At 40.6% G+C, this 13,085-nt stretch overlaps 1 protein-coding gene across 5 annotated transcripts in view; it reads left to right on the top strand.

Annotated features, from left to right (window-relative positions):
• Nucleotides 1–13,085, top strand: part of slc5a6a (solute carrier family 5 member 6a) — a 108,029-nt gene that overhangs the window by 13,293 nt on the left and 81,651 nt on the right. Inside the window, exon 2 of one of the 5 annotated variants that reach the window (XM_048250380.1) lies at nucleotides 12,510–12,560. The exons of the other annotated variants lie outside the window; for them this stretch is intronic. The gene's annotated coding sequence lies outside the window, so the exon portion shown is untranslated. The remainder of the gene's footprint in view (nucleotides 1–12,509; nucleotides 12,561–13,085) is intronic. 5 annotated transcript variants of the gene reach the window in all.

Consider the following 13,085-nt stretch of genomic DNA (forward strand, 5'->3'; position numbering starts at 1 on the left):
GGCCTCCCAGTTTGTAGGCACAGTTTCTGCCCAGTGTACTAATGTGCGGATAACTTTATGAGTATAGAGTTTATTCTCTAGAGGGTGGTGAGAGTCAAACATTAGGTACTGGTCAGTGTGGGTTGGCTTCTGATAAACTTCCACCTGGAGCTCTCCCCCTTCCCCCAAACTTATCCCACAATCTAGGAAGGGGAGTTGATTTTCCCTCAGCTCCTCTTTTTTGAACTTGATGTGGTTGTCCACTGAATTTATATGGTCTGTAAAGGGACTGATTTCTTTGGTCTTGATTTCCACGTACCTGAACCAGTGGATCGGAGGAACTCACTTGTAGCAGAGTCCTGCACGGGTCCATTTTTTTAGACCCGCCCGCACCCGAGAAGTTCAGCACCAGATCCGACCCGTCACCTGTGGTGATATTAAAATTAAATCCGCACCCGCCTGGACCCGTTAATATTTTGCCCGTTACCCGACCCGTGCCCGCGATAAATCACACACAAGCTAAAATCTTTCAAATGAATGTGCTTTATTTTTGTTCCTCGCACAATTGAAGCACGTAAAGGGCGACCTTTTTTTTTTTTTACATTTTGCATCAGGGATAAACCTTACAACAACGAAACACAGCCCAAACCTTGCTGCATCAGAACATTATTCTACATAAAATGGACCTGTTTTTGTTTTTTTTGCAAACATCATTGACATTACAGAAAATGCAACACTACGACATGCACAAGAATACTACATACGACAAACAGATGTACATTACATAAACACATACTGTAACTTAACAAAACATCACATTGACTTGGCTTCCATAAACATAACACAACATAACATTAATAACAGAAAGGCTAAGATGACCGGAATGAAAAGAAGGGGGGATGGGGGGTGCGGATGGTAGCTCTGAGAGTGATGGGGGGTGAGGGGTAGTGAGGATGTGTGTGTGTGTGTGTGTGCATGTGCATATGTATAAGGCTGGCTTGCTGTTGGGCCAAGAGGAGAGAAGCTGGAACATAGAGAGGGAGGGTTTCAGAGGAGATGAGTTGTAATTATTCTATTAAAGATAAGTATAATAATAGGACACCCATTAATGGCCACAGTTCCACCCAGCCCCCGCTGTTATACTGCGACGAGGTGACAGAGGGGAGGACCTGCGTGCCACCCACCCCCCCAGGCTCCCAGCATATGCACACATCCCCCACTACCACGACCAACCACACCTCGCCCCCAGACCTTCACCCAACACGCCACTCTTGACCTAAATATGTACAGTATGTGAATGGCTAGGTTGAGGAATCTATCTAGTGTGTAGCATTAAAAGAAGTGGGCATGCATGGTGAATATCTGTCAGGATTTCCCCATGCACACCACACTTACCCTGTGTAAGATGTATGCCTCCTCAATGTGTGCATTAAAATAAGTGAGGCATGCAGATAGACACCTGATGAGGCATCTACCTGCACTCCACTCTTACCCTAGCCTGTTTTGTAGTTTTTGTTTATGTTTGGTGTATGTCACCTAACATGTATTGCAATTAAAAGAGAGTGAAGCGTGCTGTGTGCTTCCAGGACAAAACGTGTGCATGAGCGTATGAGGAGGGTGCACACCGGGGGCCCAGGGCCAATAGATAACCCACAGGACCCAACCAATTCCAAAACCACACATGACCATGGGACCGAGTCTCCCAAGCCATCCAATGGGGCCCGTCAGAATAACGATAGGAGAGGCAGAGAGAAAGAGTGAAATTAGTAAAGTTTATCAGAGAATGTAAATAAAAGGGGGAGGGAAAGAAGGGGATGCTATTTATATTACTACTACTAATAATAATAATAACAATAATAGTTCCAGCTATCCTCCCCTGCCCAGTGTTTGATGATATGTGTATCTGTTGATGAAGTTTGTTATGATGGTGTGGAGATGGAACTCAGGCAAAGAGGGTCAGGACTGTAAGTAGGTGATAAAGGGGTACCAAGGAGAGGTTGTATCCTGAGTATTGATTAAGTTTGTAGTTGATAGGTTTTCTAATGATATATAGTCTGTTAACAAGTTTTTCCAATGAGTGATGTGTTCTTAGATTTCCAGTTAATGAGGATTGTTTTCTTGGCGATAGTCAGCACTACCAGCAGTGTTTTATTGCAGGAGTTGCTTAAATTTACTGTGGATGTATCACCAAGTATGCATAAGGAAGGGGATGCTGGGATGTGACAGCCAAAGATGGAAGAGAGAGATTTTGTGACACTCACCCAGAAGTGCTTGATTGGAGTGCAATGCCAAACCGCATGAATGTATGTATCTGGGTTATTTTGTGTGCAGTGAGTGCAAAGATCCGAGCCAAACCCCATTTTAGCCAATTTATGTGCAGTGAAGTGGAATCTGTGAAGAACCTTGTATTGTATTAGTTGTAGATTACTATTCTTTGTCATGAAGTAGATGTTTTTGCACATTTTGGTCCAGAAGTCGGCACCGGGAGTAATTGATAAGTCTGATTCCCATTTGTGATATGGCAGGCCAATTGTTTTTTCTGAACGAGATATAATTTTGTAAATTTGGGAGAGTATTTTTTTGGGAGAGGGAATATTAAGCAGCTCTGAGATTGGTGGGGAAATGTCAAGGTTAGCTGTCTGGATGTTAATTTTTCCTAGGATAGATGATTTAATTTGCAGGTATTGTAAGAAGTGTTTACTCTCGATGCCGTGCTTCTGGACCAAACAGGAAAATGAGGCCAGATTATTGTCTTGAAGAATGTGTTGAAGGTGAGTGATGCCCTTTCCCATCCATGTGTGAAAGTTAAGTGTTTTTTTATTGACGGTGAAATCTGGGTTATTCCAAATCGGGGTGCGAATTGATGGTGCTATAGGTGAATCAGTGATGTGGTAGAATCTCCACCAGGCTGTCAGAGTAGCTGAAATTGTTGGGGCTTTGAAGGATGGGTGTTTTTTGACCGACTGACTGCAGAAAGATTGTTTGTTCTAGGTCTAACCAGGTGTTGTCTGAGGGGGTGGGGTGTAGCCATTTGTGGATGAAGTGGAGCTGGTTGGCCAGGGCATAGTGCTGGAAGTGTGGGGCCTCTAGTCCTCCCATTGCTTTTGGTTTTTGGAGAGTGGTGAGTTTGATCCTTGGGGTCTTATCTTTCCAGTAGAATTTAGTGATTAAGGCGAGACACGGCAGGTGAAAACATCGTTTTTTCATGCACTGGTCAATTTCGAGATTTTGAGCTAGTATGTTACCTTAGCATGTATTCTATCACACTACTACAACAAAAAAGTCCGATTTACACATTTAGGTGTTTATTTCATTATATTGTGTCTACTCACTGCCTGTATATTTCTCCTAAATTCAGCAAAAGTTAGCATTCTAACCTTGCATGCACTCCCACGACCATGGTCCAAAACATAACATGTGTACTACCGTTGGAAAGCTCTGTTTTTCCTGTATCACGCTATGTGATCCATATATGGACACTTCCTTTGTATCAGTAACCAATCGCGAAAGTTCAAAGGCGAGTCTAGGCTGAGAACGGAATCTCATTGGCTGTCTTTCAAGGCTGTTTTCTCAAAATGAGTTTCCACTCGCACTCTGAGCTCAAAACTCCACTTCAGAAGCACGTTACATACACCAAACTTTCTAGACTTATGCCTAACTATATGTCGAAGATTTCTACAGAGGGGTTTGTTGATATATTATTCCTAGCCTGACTTACATGACATTTTATGCCTAAAAACATGGAAAAAGCGATTTTTAGGGCTAGTGACATAATTTTCTGATTTACAGGATAACAAAAGTAGATATTCATAAATCCCTCTGTAAATGTTTTCCCATCTAATATCTGAACACAATGAAAACATAATTTTGAACTTGGCTGTATCCAATGCTCAGGTTTCGTGCCTTAAAATGTATGCAAATTAAAGCATATTTAATTAGATAATGCCTAATTTGCATATGTAAACATTAAATTACAGCAAACTTGTAATACATTTTATTCTCATATTAATGTAAGTAATCAACTGGGAAGTTTCATAGTGATATCTGCTTGTTAAAATTTTTTACCCTATTCACCTGTAGTGTCTCATTTAATGAATCGAGAGACTTAAACCAGAGTGGGGTGGGCTGGGTTGGAATCATAGAGAATAGATAGTTTATTTTGGGCAGTATTGTCATTTTGATTACTGAGATTCTGCCCATGATGGATAATGGGAGGTTCTTCCAGCGTTGAAGGTCATCATCTATTGAAGTGAGTAGAGGGAATAATTTAGGCTAAATAAGTCCCTGACAGCCTGGGGAGACTTTTATCCCTAAGTAAGTGATATAGTTAGTGCAGAGTGGGATAGGTTAAGAGTTGGCTGTCATATCCCAGCTGTTGGGATGTAATGGGAGAACTGCAGATTTATTCCAATTGATTGAGTATTCAGAAATTTTTAGAGAATGTGTCAATGAGTTTGATGGTTTCTTCTACTGATGTTGTGGGGTCTTGAAGAAAGAGAAGAATGTCGTCAGCATAAAGGCTGATTTTGTGATGCATATATGGAGTCTGGACACCTTTGATGAGGGGTTCTGACGGATGGCAGCTGCTAGGGGTTCAATGAAGATTGTAAATAGTGAGGGGAGAGGGGCACCCTGTCTAGTTCCCGGTGAAGAGTGAAACTTTGTGATGTTAGTCCATTGGTGATTACTGTGGCTGAAGCAGAGGTGTATAGAAGTTTAATCCAGTTAATGAACGACTCCCCGAAGCCAAACCTCCCTAATGTGGAAAACAGGAAATTCCAGTTCACCCTATCAAAAGCTTTTTTCTCGTCCAGAGTTGCTATGATGGTATTATCTTGAAAATTTGTGGAGTGATACATTATATTTAACAGTCTGCGGGTGTTGGTGGATGAAATTCTACCTTTAAGGAAGCCTGTTTGGTCTGGGTGGATAATGGATGGGGTGACCTCTGCTAATCTGTGTGCTAGCATTTTTGCGATTATCTTATTGTCCACATTGAGGAGAGAGATTGGTTGGTAGCTGGATGGCAATGTTGGGTCCTTATTGGGCTTGAGGAGCAGTGAAATTGAGGCTGTGGTGGAACTAGTTGGAAGACGTCCTTTCTGTTTTGATTCATTAATCATTCTGATGAAAAGTGGAGCTAAGATGGTCCAAAATTGTTTGGGAAAGCCATCCGGACCTGGTGCTTTATTATCGGGCATCTGTTTCAGGGCATCAAACAGTTCTTATTGAGTTATAGGTGATTCCAGGTTTTTTATTTCGGTCTCATTGAGTTGTGGTAATTTGATGCTGTTTAGGAAAGAGTCTATGAATTCCTGGTTGGGGTTTATTTCTGAAGAATATAGTTTATTGTTAAACTGGTAAAAAATATGATTTATTTCTTCAGGTGAGCTGGTTAGCTTCCCTGCTGAGTTCTTTATGACCGGGATTGTTGATTTTTCTTTGTTACGTTGGATTTGATTTGCTAAGTATTTACCTGATTTATTGCTATGGTGGAAGTTTTCCTGCCTTAGACGGTGAATCATAAATTGAGTGTGTTTATTGAGCATTTCATTGAGTTTGAATTTATGTTTCATAAGTTTTGCCTGTGTTTCTTCAGTTGGGTTGCTTGCATTGGTTTCTTCTAACTGTTTAATTTTATTGTTGAGTTCTACTTCCTGTTCTTTTTCCTTCTTTTTTTGTATACTGAATATGAGATGATTCTTCCTCTGAGTACTGCTTTTCCTGTTTCCCACAGAAGGGAAGGAGATGATTCAGGGGAGTCGTTCATTTCTAGAAAGAATGCCCACTCTCTCCCAACAAAACTGATGAAATTTGGGTCTTGTAAGAGGGATGTATTAAAACGCCATTTGCTAATTGGTCGCTGTTGGTTAGTTATGTTCCATTTAATTGAAACTGGGGCATGATCGCTAATGACTATGGGATGAATTGTTGAATCAGAGATATTTTTCATTATAGAGTTGCTGGTTAGAAAATAATCAATACGGAATAGGAGTGGTGGACCGAGAGAAAAAAAGAGTAGCATTTGGAGTCTGGGTGCTGAAGCCGCCAACAATCGCCAAGGCCAGAATCGCTCATGAACTGTTTTATTGTTTTTGTGGATTGCCAGATTCGTTTGCTTTTAGAGTGATCAGATCTGTCAAATAAAATGGACCTGTTAATGAAACAAAGAGAACAAGAAAAAAACAACCTGAGCCTGCCACTAGCCAACTTTACCTTGACTTCATCCATTGTAGCCTACTCTCTTGCGCCCAACTACTGAGGCGGTTATATTGTTTAATGTTTTCACACATAGATGCATCAAACAAATAATTCAAAAGTCGCAGTACTGATGTGATGGGTCAAGTGTCGTATCGTTGACTAAAACACATATGTGGTAATGGTAATTTAGATATACAAATATTTCACATATTTTTCAATGATGTTTTATTTCTATACTGTTTTGGTTATCATCGTATCCGCCCGCAAGGAGTTCTTTTCCCGCCCGCATACCCGCCCGTAAATTTTAGGGACGTCATAATTTACCCGTTTTAGCAACTTTTCTGCGGGTACCCGACCCGTTGCAGGACTCTGCCTTGTAGGTCTCTAATGCCTTCCTCTCCACTTTCTCCGTATAGATTGGCCACAATCGGGGACACAGGGGAGCCCATCACACAGCCATGTTTCTGTCTATAAAAGACATCCTTGTATTTACAATAGGTGCTGTTCAAACATAGCTCCAACATTGAGCACACCTGGTCTGGATTGAGTTGTGTTCTGTCTTGTAAAGTGTGTGGTCATGGCACAATCACTCCCTCACAGTCTTTACTGCCGATGTAGTTGGCACGCATGTGAACAAGGATTTAACATCATATGACACCATGGTTTCTTTCGCCTCCAATTAAAGTCCACAGACCTTATCCACAAAGTCCTTGGAATTTTGTGATGATTAGAGTTGCCAACCAGTGGTGCTAATATGGTGGCCAGGTATTTTGCAATATTGTATGTAACTGAGGTAATGCTACTGACGATGGGTCTGAGGGGGTAGTTCTCCTTATGTATTTTTGGTAGACAGACAAGGTGTGGTTTCTCCTGGGTAAAGGTGGTAATATAGGCTGAAATCTACCACTCCTTGTTTTTCCAGTGTCTGTAAGCAACTGATAACTTGTTTCTAATATATTTGTTAGTGGGATCTCTTTAAGTGTTGTCACTGGTGGTTACTCAGGAGGGTGGTTACTCTAGAGTGATAATCCTCTGTGTTCAAAACCACTGTGCATCTCCCCTTGTCAGCTTATGGAATGGTGATGTTATCATCCTTGCTGAGCAATGCCAGAGCCTTTTTCTCATGTCGACTGAGATTAGGTGGTGGGGGTTTAGCATTGCAAATCAAACCAGCTAATAAGCTACAGGGCTCCAGAGTGCGACCAAAATTGTTAAGGGTGCGACTTAGGGGCCGTGCACACGACGCTGGTTTTTGTGAAACCGGTGAGGTTTTGTTAACGGTTACGCCTTGCATGTACACGACGCCGGCAGTTTAGGAGACTGAAACCGATAGCTTTTGAAACCGGCTTCGGCGGGGAACTTTTGAAACCGCCGGCCAACTTTCGCCCGTGTAGACGCCTGTAGGTGCGGCCCGGCAACTTTATGACGACATAGCCCCACCTCTCAACTCAGCCACGGCACTCGACCTGACATGTTGCTTGTCAAAACAAACCAAACCATTTATTTATCATATTAAAATGTTTTTCTTTCCCCTGTTATGATTTATGTGCACAATGTAGCCTATCAGCCTTTAGTGGCTAAGTTAGAAGCACACGTTAGCTTAACTTAGTTAAACATTAGCTTACTGCATGTTAGTGTTTTCTCCAGTGGTGCTCAGACCTAATGCAATGCGTAGGCTAAGCATTTGAAATTTCACATAGCAGTCACATACCTTGAAAATGAACTTTATTAGTTTAACAGTTGAATTGAAAACCGAATTGTCTGTAGTCTCTTTATTTCATGCGACTTGCTTAACCAGAGCACTTATTAGACATTCTCTGGCTTAACAAACGGTTTTAACCATAGACATAATAGTTTTAACAATGTTTTCTTCTATGCGATTCACGCGAAATTATCGCGAAGCTTCTGCACAGCGGCGCCATCGACTGGTCTGGCATATGCACTACAGCACATTTAGCCGGTTACACCTCTGTGTGTACACGCAAGGTTTTTTCTTGCCGGAGTCGTTAAAGGTGTGAAAACGGTAAGAGAAAATTCACCCGGCGGTGTCGTGTAAACGGCCTCTAAAATGTTTCCTTGGTACTGGAAAAGTATCACAATACCCTGAAATTAGAAACAAAACAATACCTTATTACAAACATATGACATAAGCCATCATTTTCTGTGTGTGTGGAGGATTGAGCAGAGTCTAGGATAGCCACTGGCGTCAAGGTGGTGGGAGCCCCCAAATCAAATCAAATTTTTAAGAAGCATCTTCAAATTCTTCACTTGGTTTCACTTCTTAATACAATTCTTTCACTGTATCAAAACAATAATTTTGGTATTGTGACAACACTACCTTTGACTGAACTCACACTCATGGTAGGATCATATCGTGGTCTAAACCAGAGACAGAGATGGGGCGGGTCTTTGCCTCTGATTGGCGACCTGAGCACCAGAGAATCAGCAACGGATAAAGGAAATAAACGTGACAAAACAGCCAACAAAAAATGAAGACAATAGACCCATAGAGTTTTTTTGTTAAGAAAAGTAGGGCTACTGTTTCGCCCAATACGGTCATTCCCAGTTCATACTCTGTCAACAACTCAGATAAATGTATATGGAGAGCGATTAAAAGGTGACCAGATAAAAAATGTGGGTGCACCTAAATTTTGTGCTGGTGCACCTAAATAAAAACAGTTAGGCGCACCAATGCAAAAAGTTAATCTGGAGCCCTGGGCTAACTGAAATAAAACCATGCCAATCTCTAGGTATGGTGAAGGGTATGTGATGATGTGGGGCTATTTTAATTCCAAAGGCCAAGGGAACTTTATCAGAATGCATAGTATCCCGGATCCATGAAATAAATGGCCTTTAAAGGTGCTCTAAGCGATGCTATGCGTTTTTTAGGCTAAAACATTTTATGTCACTTACTGCAAACATCACCTAACCAACCGCTAGCTGTCTGTGTCCTGAATACACTGTAAAAAAACATGATCTCTGTGGACAGACCAGGCTCCAAAAATGACAACAAAAACAACCTGGGCAAACCTAGCCCATGAAAACATTTCCAACAAACTATTCCAGCAAATCACAGACGAGATGCGAGTAGCGAGCTAGCTCTCTGTTTTGTCAACAGAAGTGACGTTACCCAGCATTGCTTAGAGCACCTTTAAGAATCAAAATCTGCTTGCCTCTATTATTATTATTATTATTATTATTGTATATTAAGGAAGAACATGTATTTATTTATTTATTTATGATACATTATTCATTCACAAAGAAAATTGGTGTCCTTAAAGGTTGGATATTTCCTCATTTTTTTGCTTAAGGCATTAAGATCAATTTCCAAAAGATGATTTTCTTTTTAGTCAACTTTAGCAGAGGTGCCAATAATTCTGGAGGATATATATATAATAGTTAAACTACAACTACCAATCATCATTAGAATGTACAGAGAATAATCCATGCGGGGCACTCGTTTCATAAAGTTTTTTTTTAGACCAAGGACCACTTAACCAATAAAAACAGTATATTATACAATTGGCCTACTCAATGAACCACCTTGTTTATTGTCTTTGCTACTTGCCAGAGGATTCATATAATGTAAACTGGCGTAGCTTACATAGGCAGTGTTGCAGAACTATTTGGATTTACATACAAATTGGTTCAATATTGCAAACAACTCATCTATATTATATTTTACCACATCTGCTCGCAGACCACTTGAGATAGTTTGCAGACCACCAGTGGTCCACAGGCCACATTTTTGAGAAACACTGCTCTATATAGACAGCTCTGAATATAGGAGGCTAGTATTTGAGAGACCCCTTGTGGTCAGTTTAAACGAGTGCTAAAGTGCTAATGGTCCTGAATTTAACAACGTTTCAGAAGACGTGCCACAGCTAGACAACAAGTGGCAGACAGAGCGACATCACTTATGCTACCAAAGACTGTTTTTGAGTCACATCGTTGCAAATCTCAAACGATGATGCATCATTCCACAAAATGGTTTGTCTTCAGTATCAGGAAGTTATTCAATAAGCTTAACAATAAACATTATAGCCTTTAAATATAAAGCCATTAAATATAAAGCCATTATAGCCATTGCACATTAATTACAGGCTAATATAATATTCAGTATTCATTATTGCTTAGCCGGAATGATGTTTTTCCCTATCATTCTATTTTTAAATCATATCTGCAGGCATGTAATTGGGCTACGGGTTACATAAATGGCATGTTTGGACGGGCACTGCACTATTTGTATAAACTTGCGACGTGTGCCGACTAGGCCTACAGAGTTGTTGGCGAAACTTTTGGCATCAGCAAAACAAAATAAATTAAAAGGCACATTAGGAAGTTGGATAGAAACACGCTTACTGGTTATAATAACATACGTAAAAAACCTTTTACTTTACCATAATTCACTTTAGTTCAAACTGTACCCTTTGAAGGTGAGCTGGAAAAGGGAAGACAGATGGAATAACTCCGTCTCTGATCCTGATATTCTGTCCAGTTCTGTCAAAGTCATCTTCTTTAAAATGGTCACTGCAGATAAATGAGTGTTTACTGGCCTCAAATCACTTGGTTTTTCTGCTCGCCGCCATCTTGCCAGTCAAGGAGTGAGTTTTCCAAAACCTTTCTCAATGCTCAAGTTCATGTGAAAAAACACCGATGATACTTTGATCAAGGTTGTGTCGAGCCTTCTTAGTGTTTTAAAAATAGCGATTTTGACGCGATCATGTATCAAAATAGTACCCCTACGATTCCCATTCAGAAGGCCATTTGACCCGAAAACGACAACACGGACAAGCTTAAAAGTGGTGCTTTGGACGTAATTATGCTTTTAAACGAAAGTTTGACTCGGGTACATTCACAAAAACACCCTTGGATGCATTTTGGCGAAAGTTGCTTTAAAATACCTATGTTACAAAGTTTGAATGAAGTTTCTAAGTTTAATGGGTCAAGCTGAATAGCTTACAGAAAAAGTGGTAAGCGGAACAATAATAATAATAATAATAATAATAATAATAATAAGATGATGAAGAAGAACAAGAAGCCTAGGAAGAACAGTATAACAGTAATAATATAGTTCTAAGCAATCTGGCAGCTGAATAATTATGAAGCTGGGCTGGGCTGTCTGTCTGTGTCTGTGAAGTTGTGTGAATGTAACTTTTGACCCGTATGTCCAATTTTCAAAAATGAGGTACCGCTGGAATCCTTGGATGAAGCCGAGTTCCATGCCATTGGAAACACACAATTAAAATAGAGATTTCACAGCATTAAGCAGTTAATCCATGTCAATCCATGTGTATACAAGTCATGTCCGCGCTGTCACATCTTTTTTGAAGCCAATCCATGTCAAACAGATCTTTGTAGATCCACAGTAGACCATGTACATGACCTGTATACACATGGTTTGGCTTTAATCCTAGCAACCACCATATCAACCACGTTATTTAGCATAGCAACCACCAAATGTACCCTAGCAACACCCTAGCAACCACCTTAATTTCCCTAGCAACAACCTAGCAACCACCATTATAATGTGACCCTAGCAACCACCATAGCAACCAACATGATAGCCTAGCAACCGCATTATTTAGCATAGCAACCACCATATGTACCCTAGCAACACCCTAGCAACCCTCCTAATTACCCTAGCAACACCATAGCAACCATCTTAATTACCCTATCAACAACCTAGCAACCACCACTATAATGTGACCCTAGCAACCACCATAGCAACCAACATGACTACCCTAGCAATCACAATAGCAACCACGTTATTTAGCACACTATAGCAACCACTTTAATTACCCTAGCAACCATCTTAATTACCTTAGCAACAACCTAGCAACCACCACTATAATGTGACCCTAGCAACCACCATAGCAACCAACATGACTACCCTAGCAATCACAATAGCAACCACGTTATTTAGCACACTATAGCAACCACTTCAATTACCCTAGCAACCATCTTAATTACCTTAGCAACAACCTAGCAACCACCACTATAATGTGACCCTAGCAACCACCATAGCAACCAACATGACTACCTAGCAATCACCATAGCAACCACGTTATTTAGCATAGCAACCACCACATGTACCCTAGCAACACCTTAGCAACCATGCTAATTAACCTAGCAACAGCCTATAAATATATAGTAGTTGTCCGTATGTTTAACTTTTGACCCGTATGTCCGATTTTCAAAAATGAGGTACCGTTAGAGTCCTTGGATGAAGTCGAGTTCCATACAAATGATCTTCAGAGCAAGCATTACAAAAAATTATCAGATGGATTTCATCAGCAATGTTATGATATCTCAGTGCTTTGATTTAGATACACCAAAAACTGTGTGGACCAGTGACGTGCAGTGGGGTCAGTGCCAAGGTAGGCAATGTGCATCGAGAAATCCAAATTTTGATCTTTTTTTATTTTAACAAACACCATAGCCCAGGGGTCTCCAACACGGTGCCCACGGGACTCCTATGAGTCATCTGCAGTGCACTTTCTAAAAATAGCCAAACCAAAAAGTCGCCTGCAGATCACGCTCTAAAACATCCTCCATTGTGACATTTTTAATAGATATTTATTATACGGCTCTTCACAATGCAAGTAGAATGCTCCATTGACTTGAATGGGATTTCCGAAAGTTCTAGCGGTCATTATTTCTTGGGAAAGGACCTCTGAAAACAAGAATGACCGCTGTCAATTGCAACGGAGTTTGTGCTTGGAACTTGCACAAAACTGAAAGCAGACGGTTGATCAGCTGTGTTCTAAAGAATGTTTGATTCAAGTTCAGCGTGTGTTGCTAACTATTTGTTTCTCAGCAAAAGCCACGACGAAACGGTAACAAATAAGTGTAAAGAGACATATCATGGAGTTTATTTTTTCGTTTTGGCAAGTAGCCGTATA

This window comes from Alosa alosa, chromosome 8 (genome assembly GCF_017589495.1).
Source record: "Alosa alosa isolate M-15738 ecotype Scorff River chromosome 8, AALO_Geno_1.1, whole genome shotgun sequence".
Lineage (NCBI taxonomy): Eukaryota > Metazoa > Chordata > Actinopteri > Clupeiformes > Clupeidae > Alosa > Alosa alosa.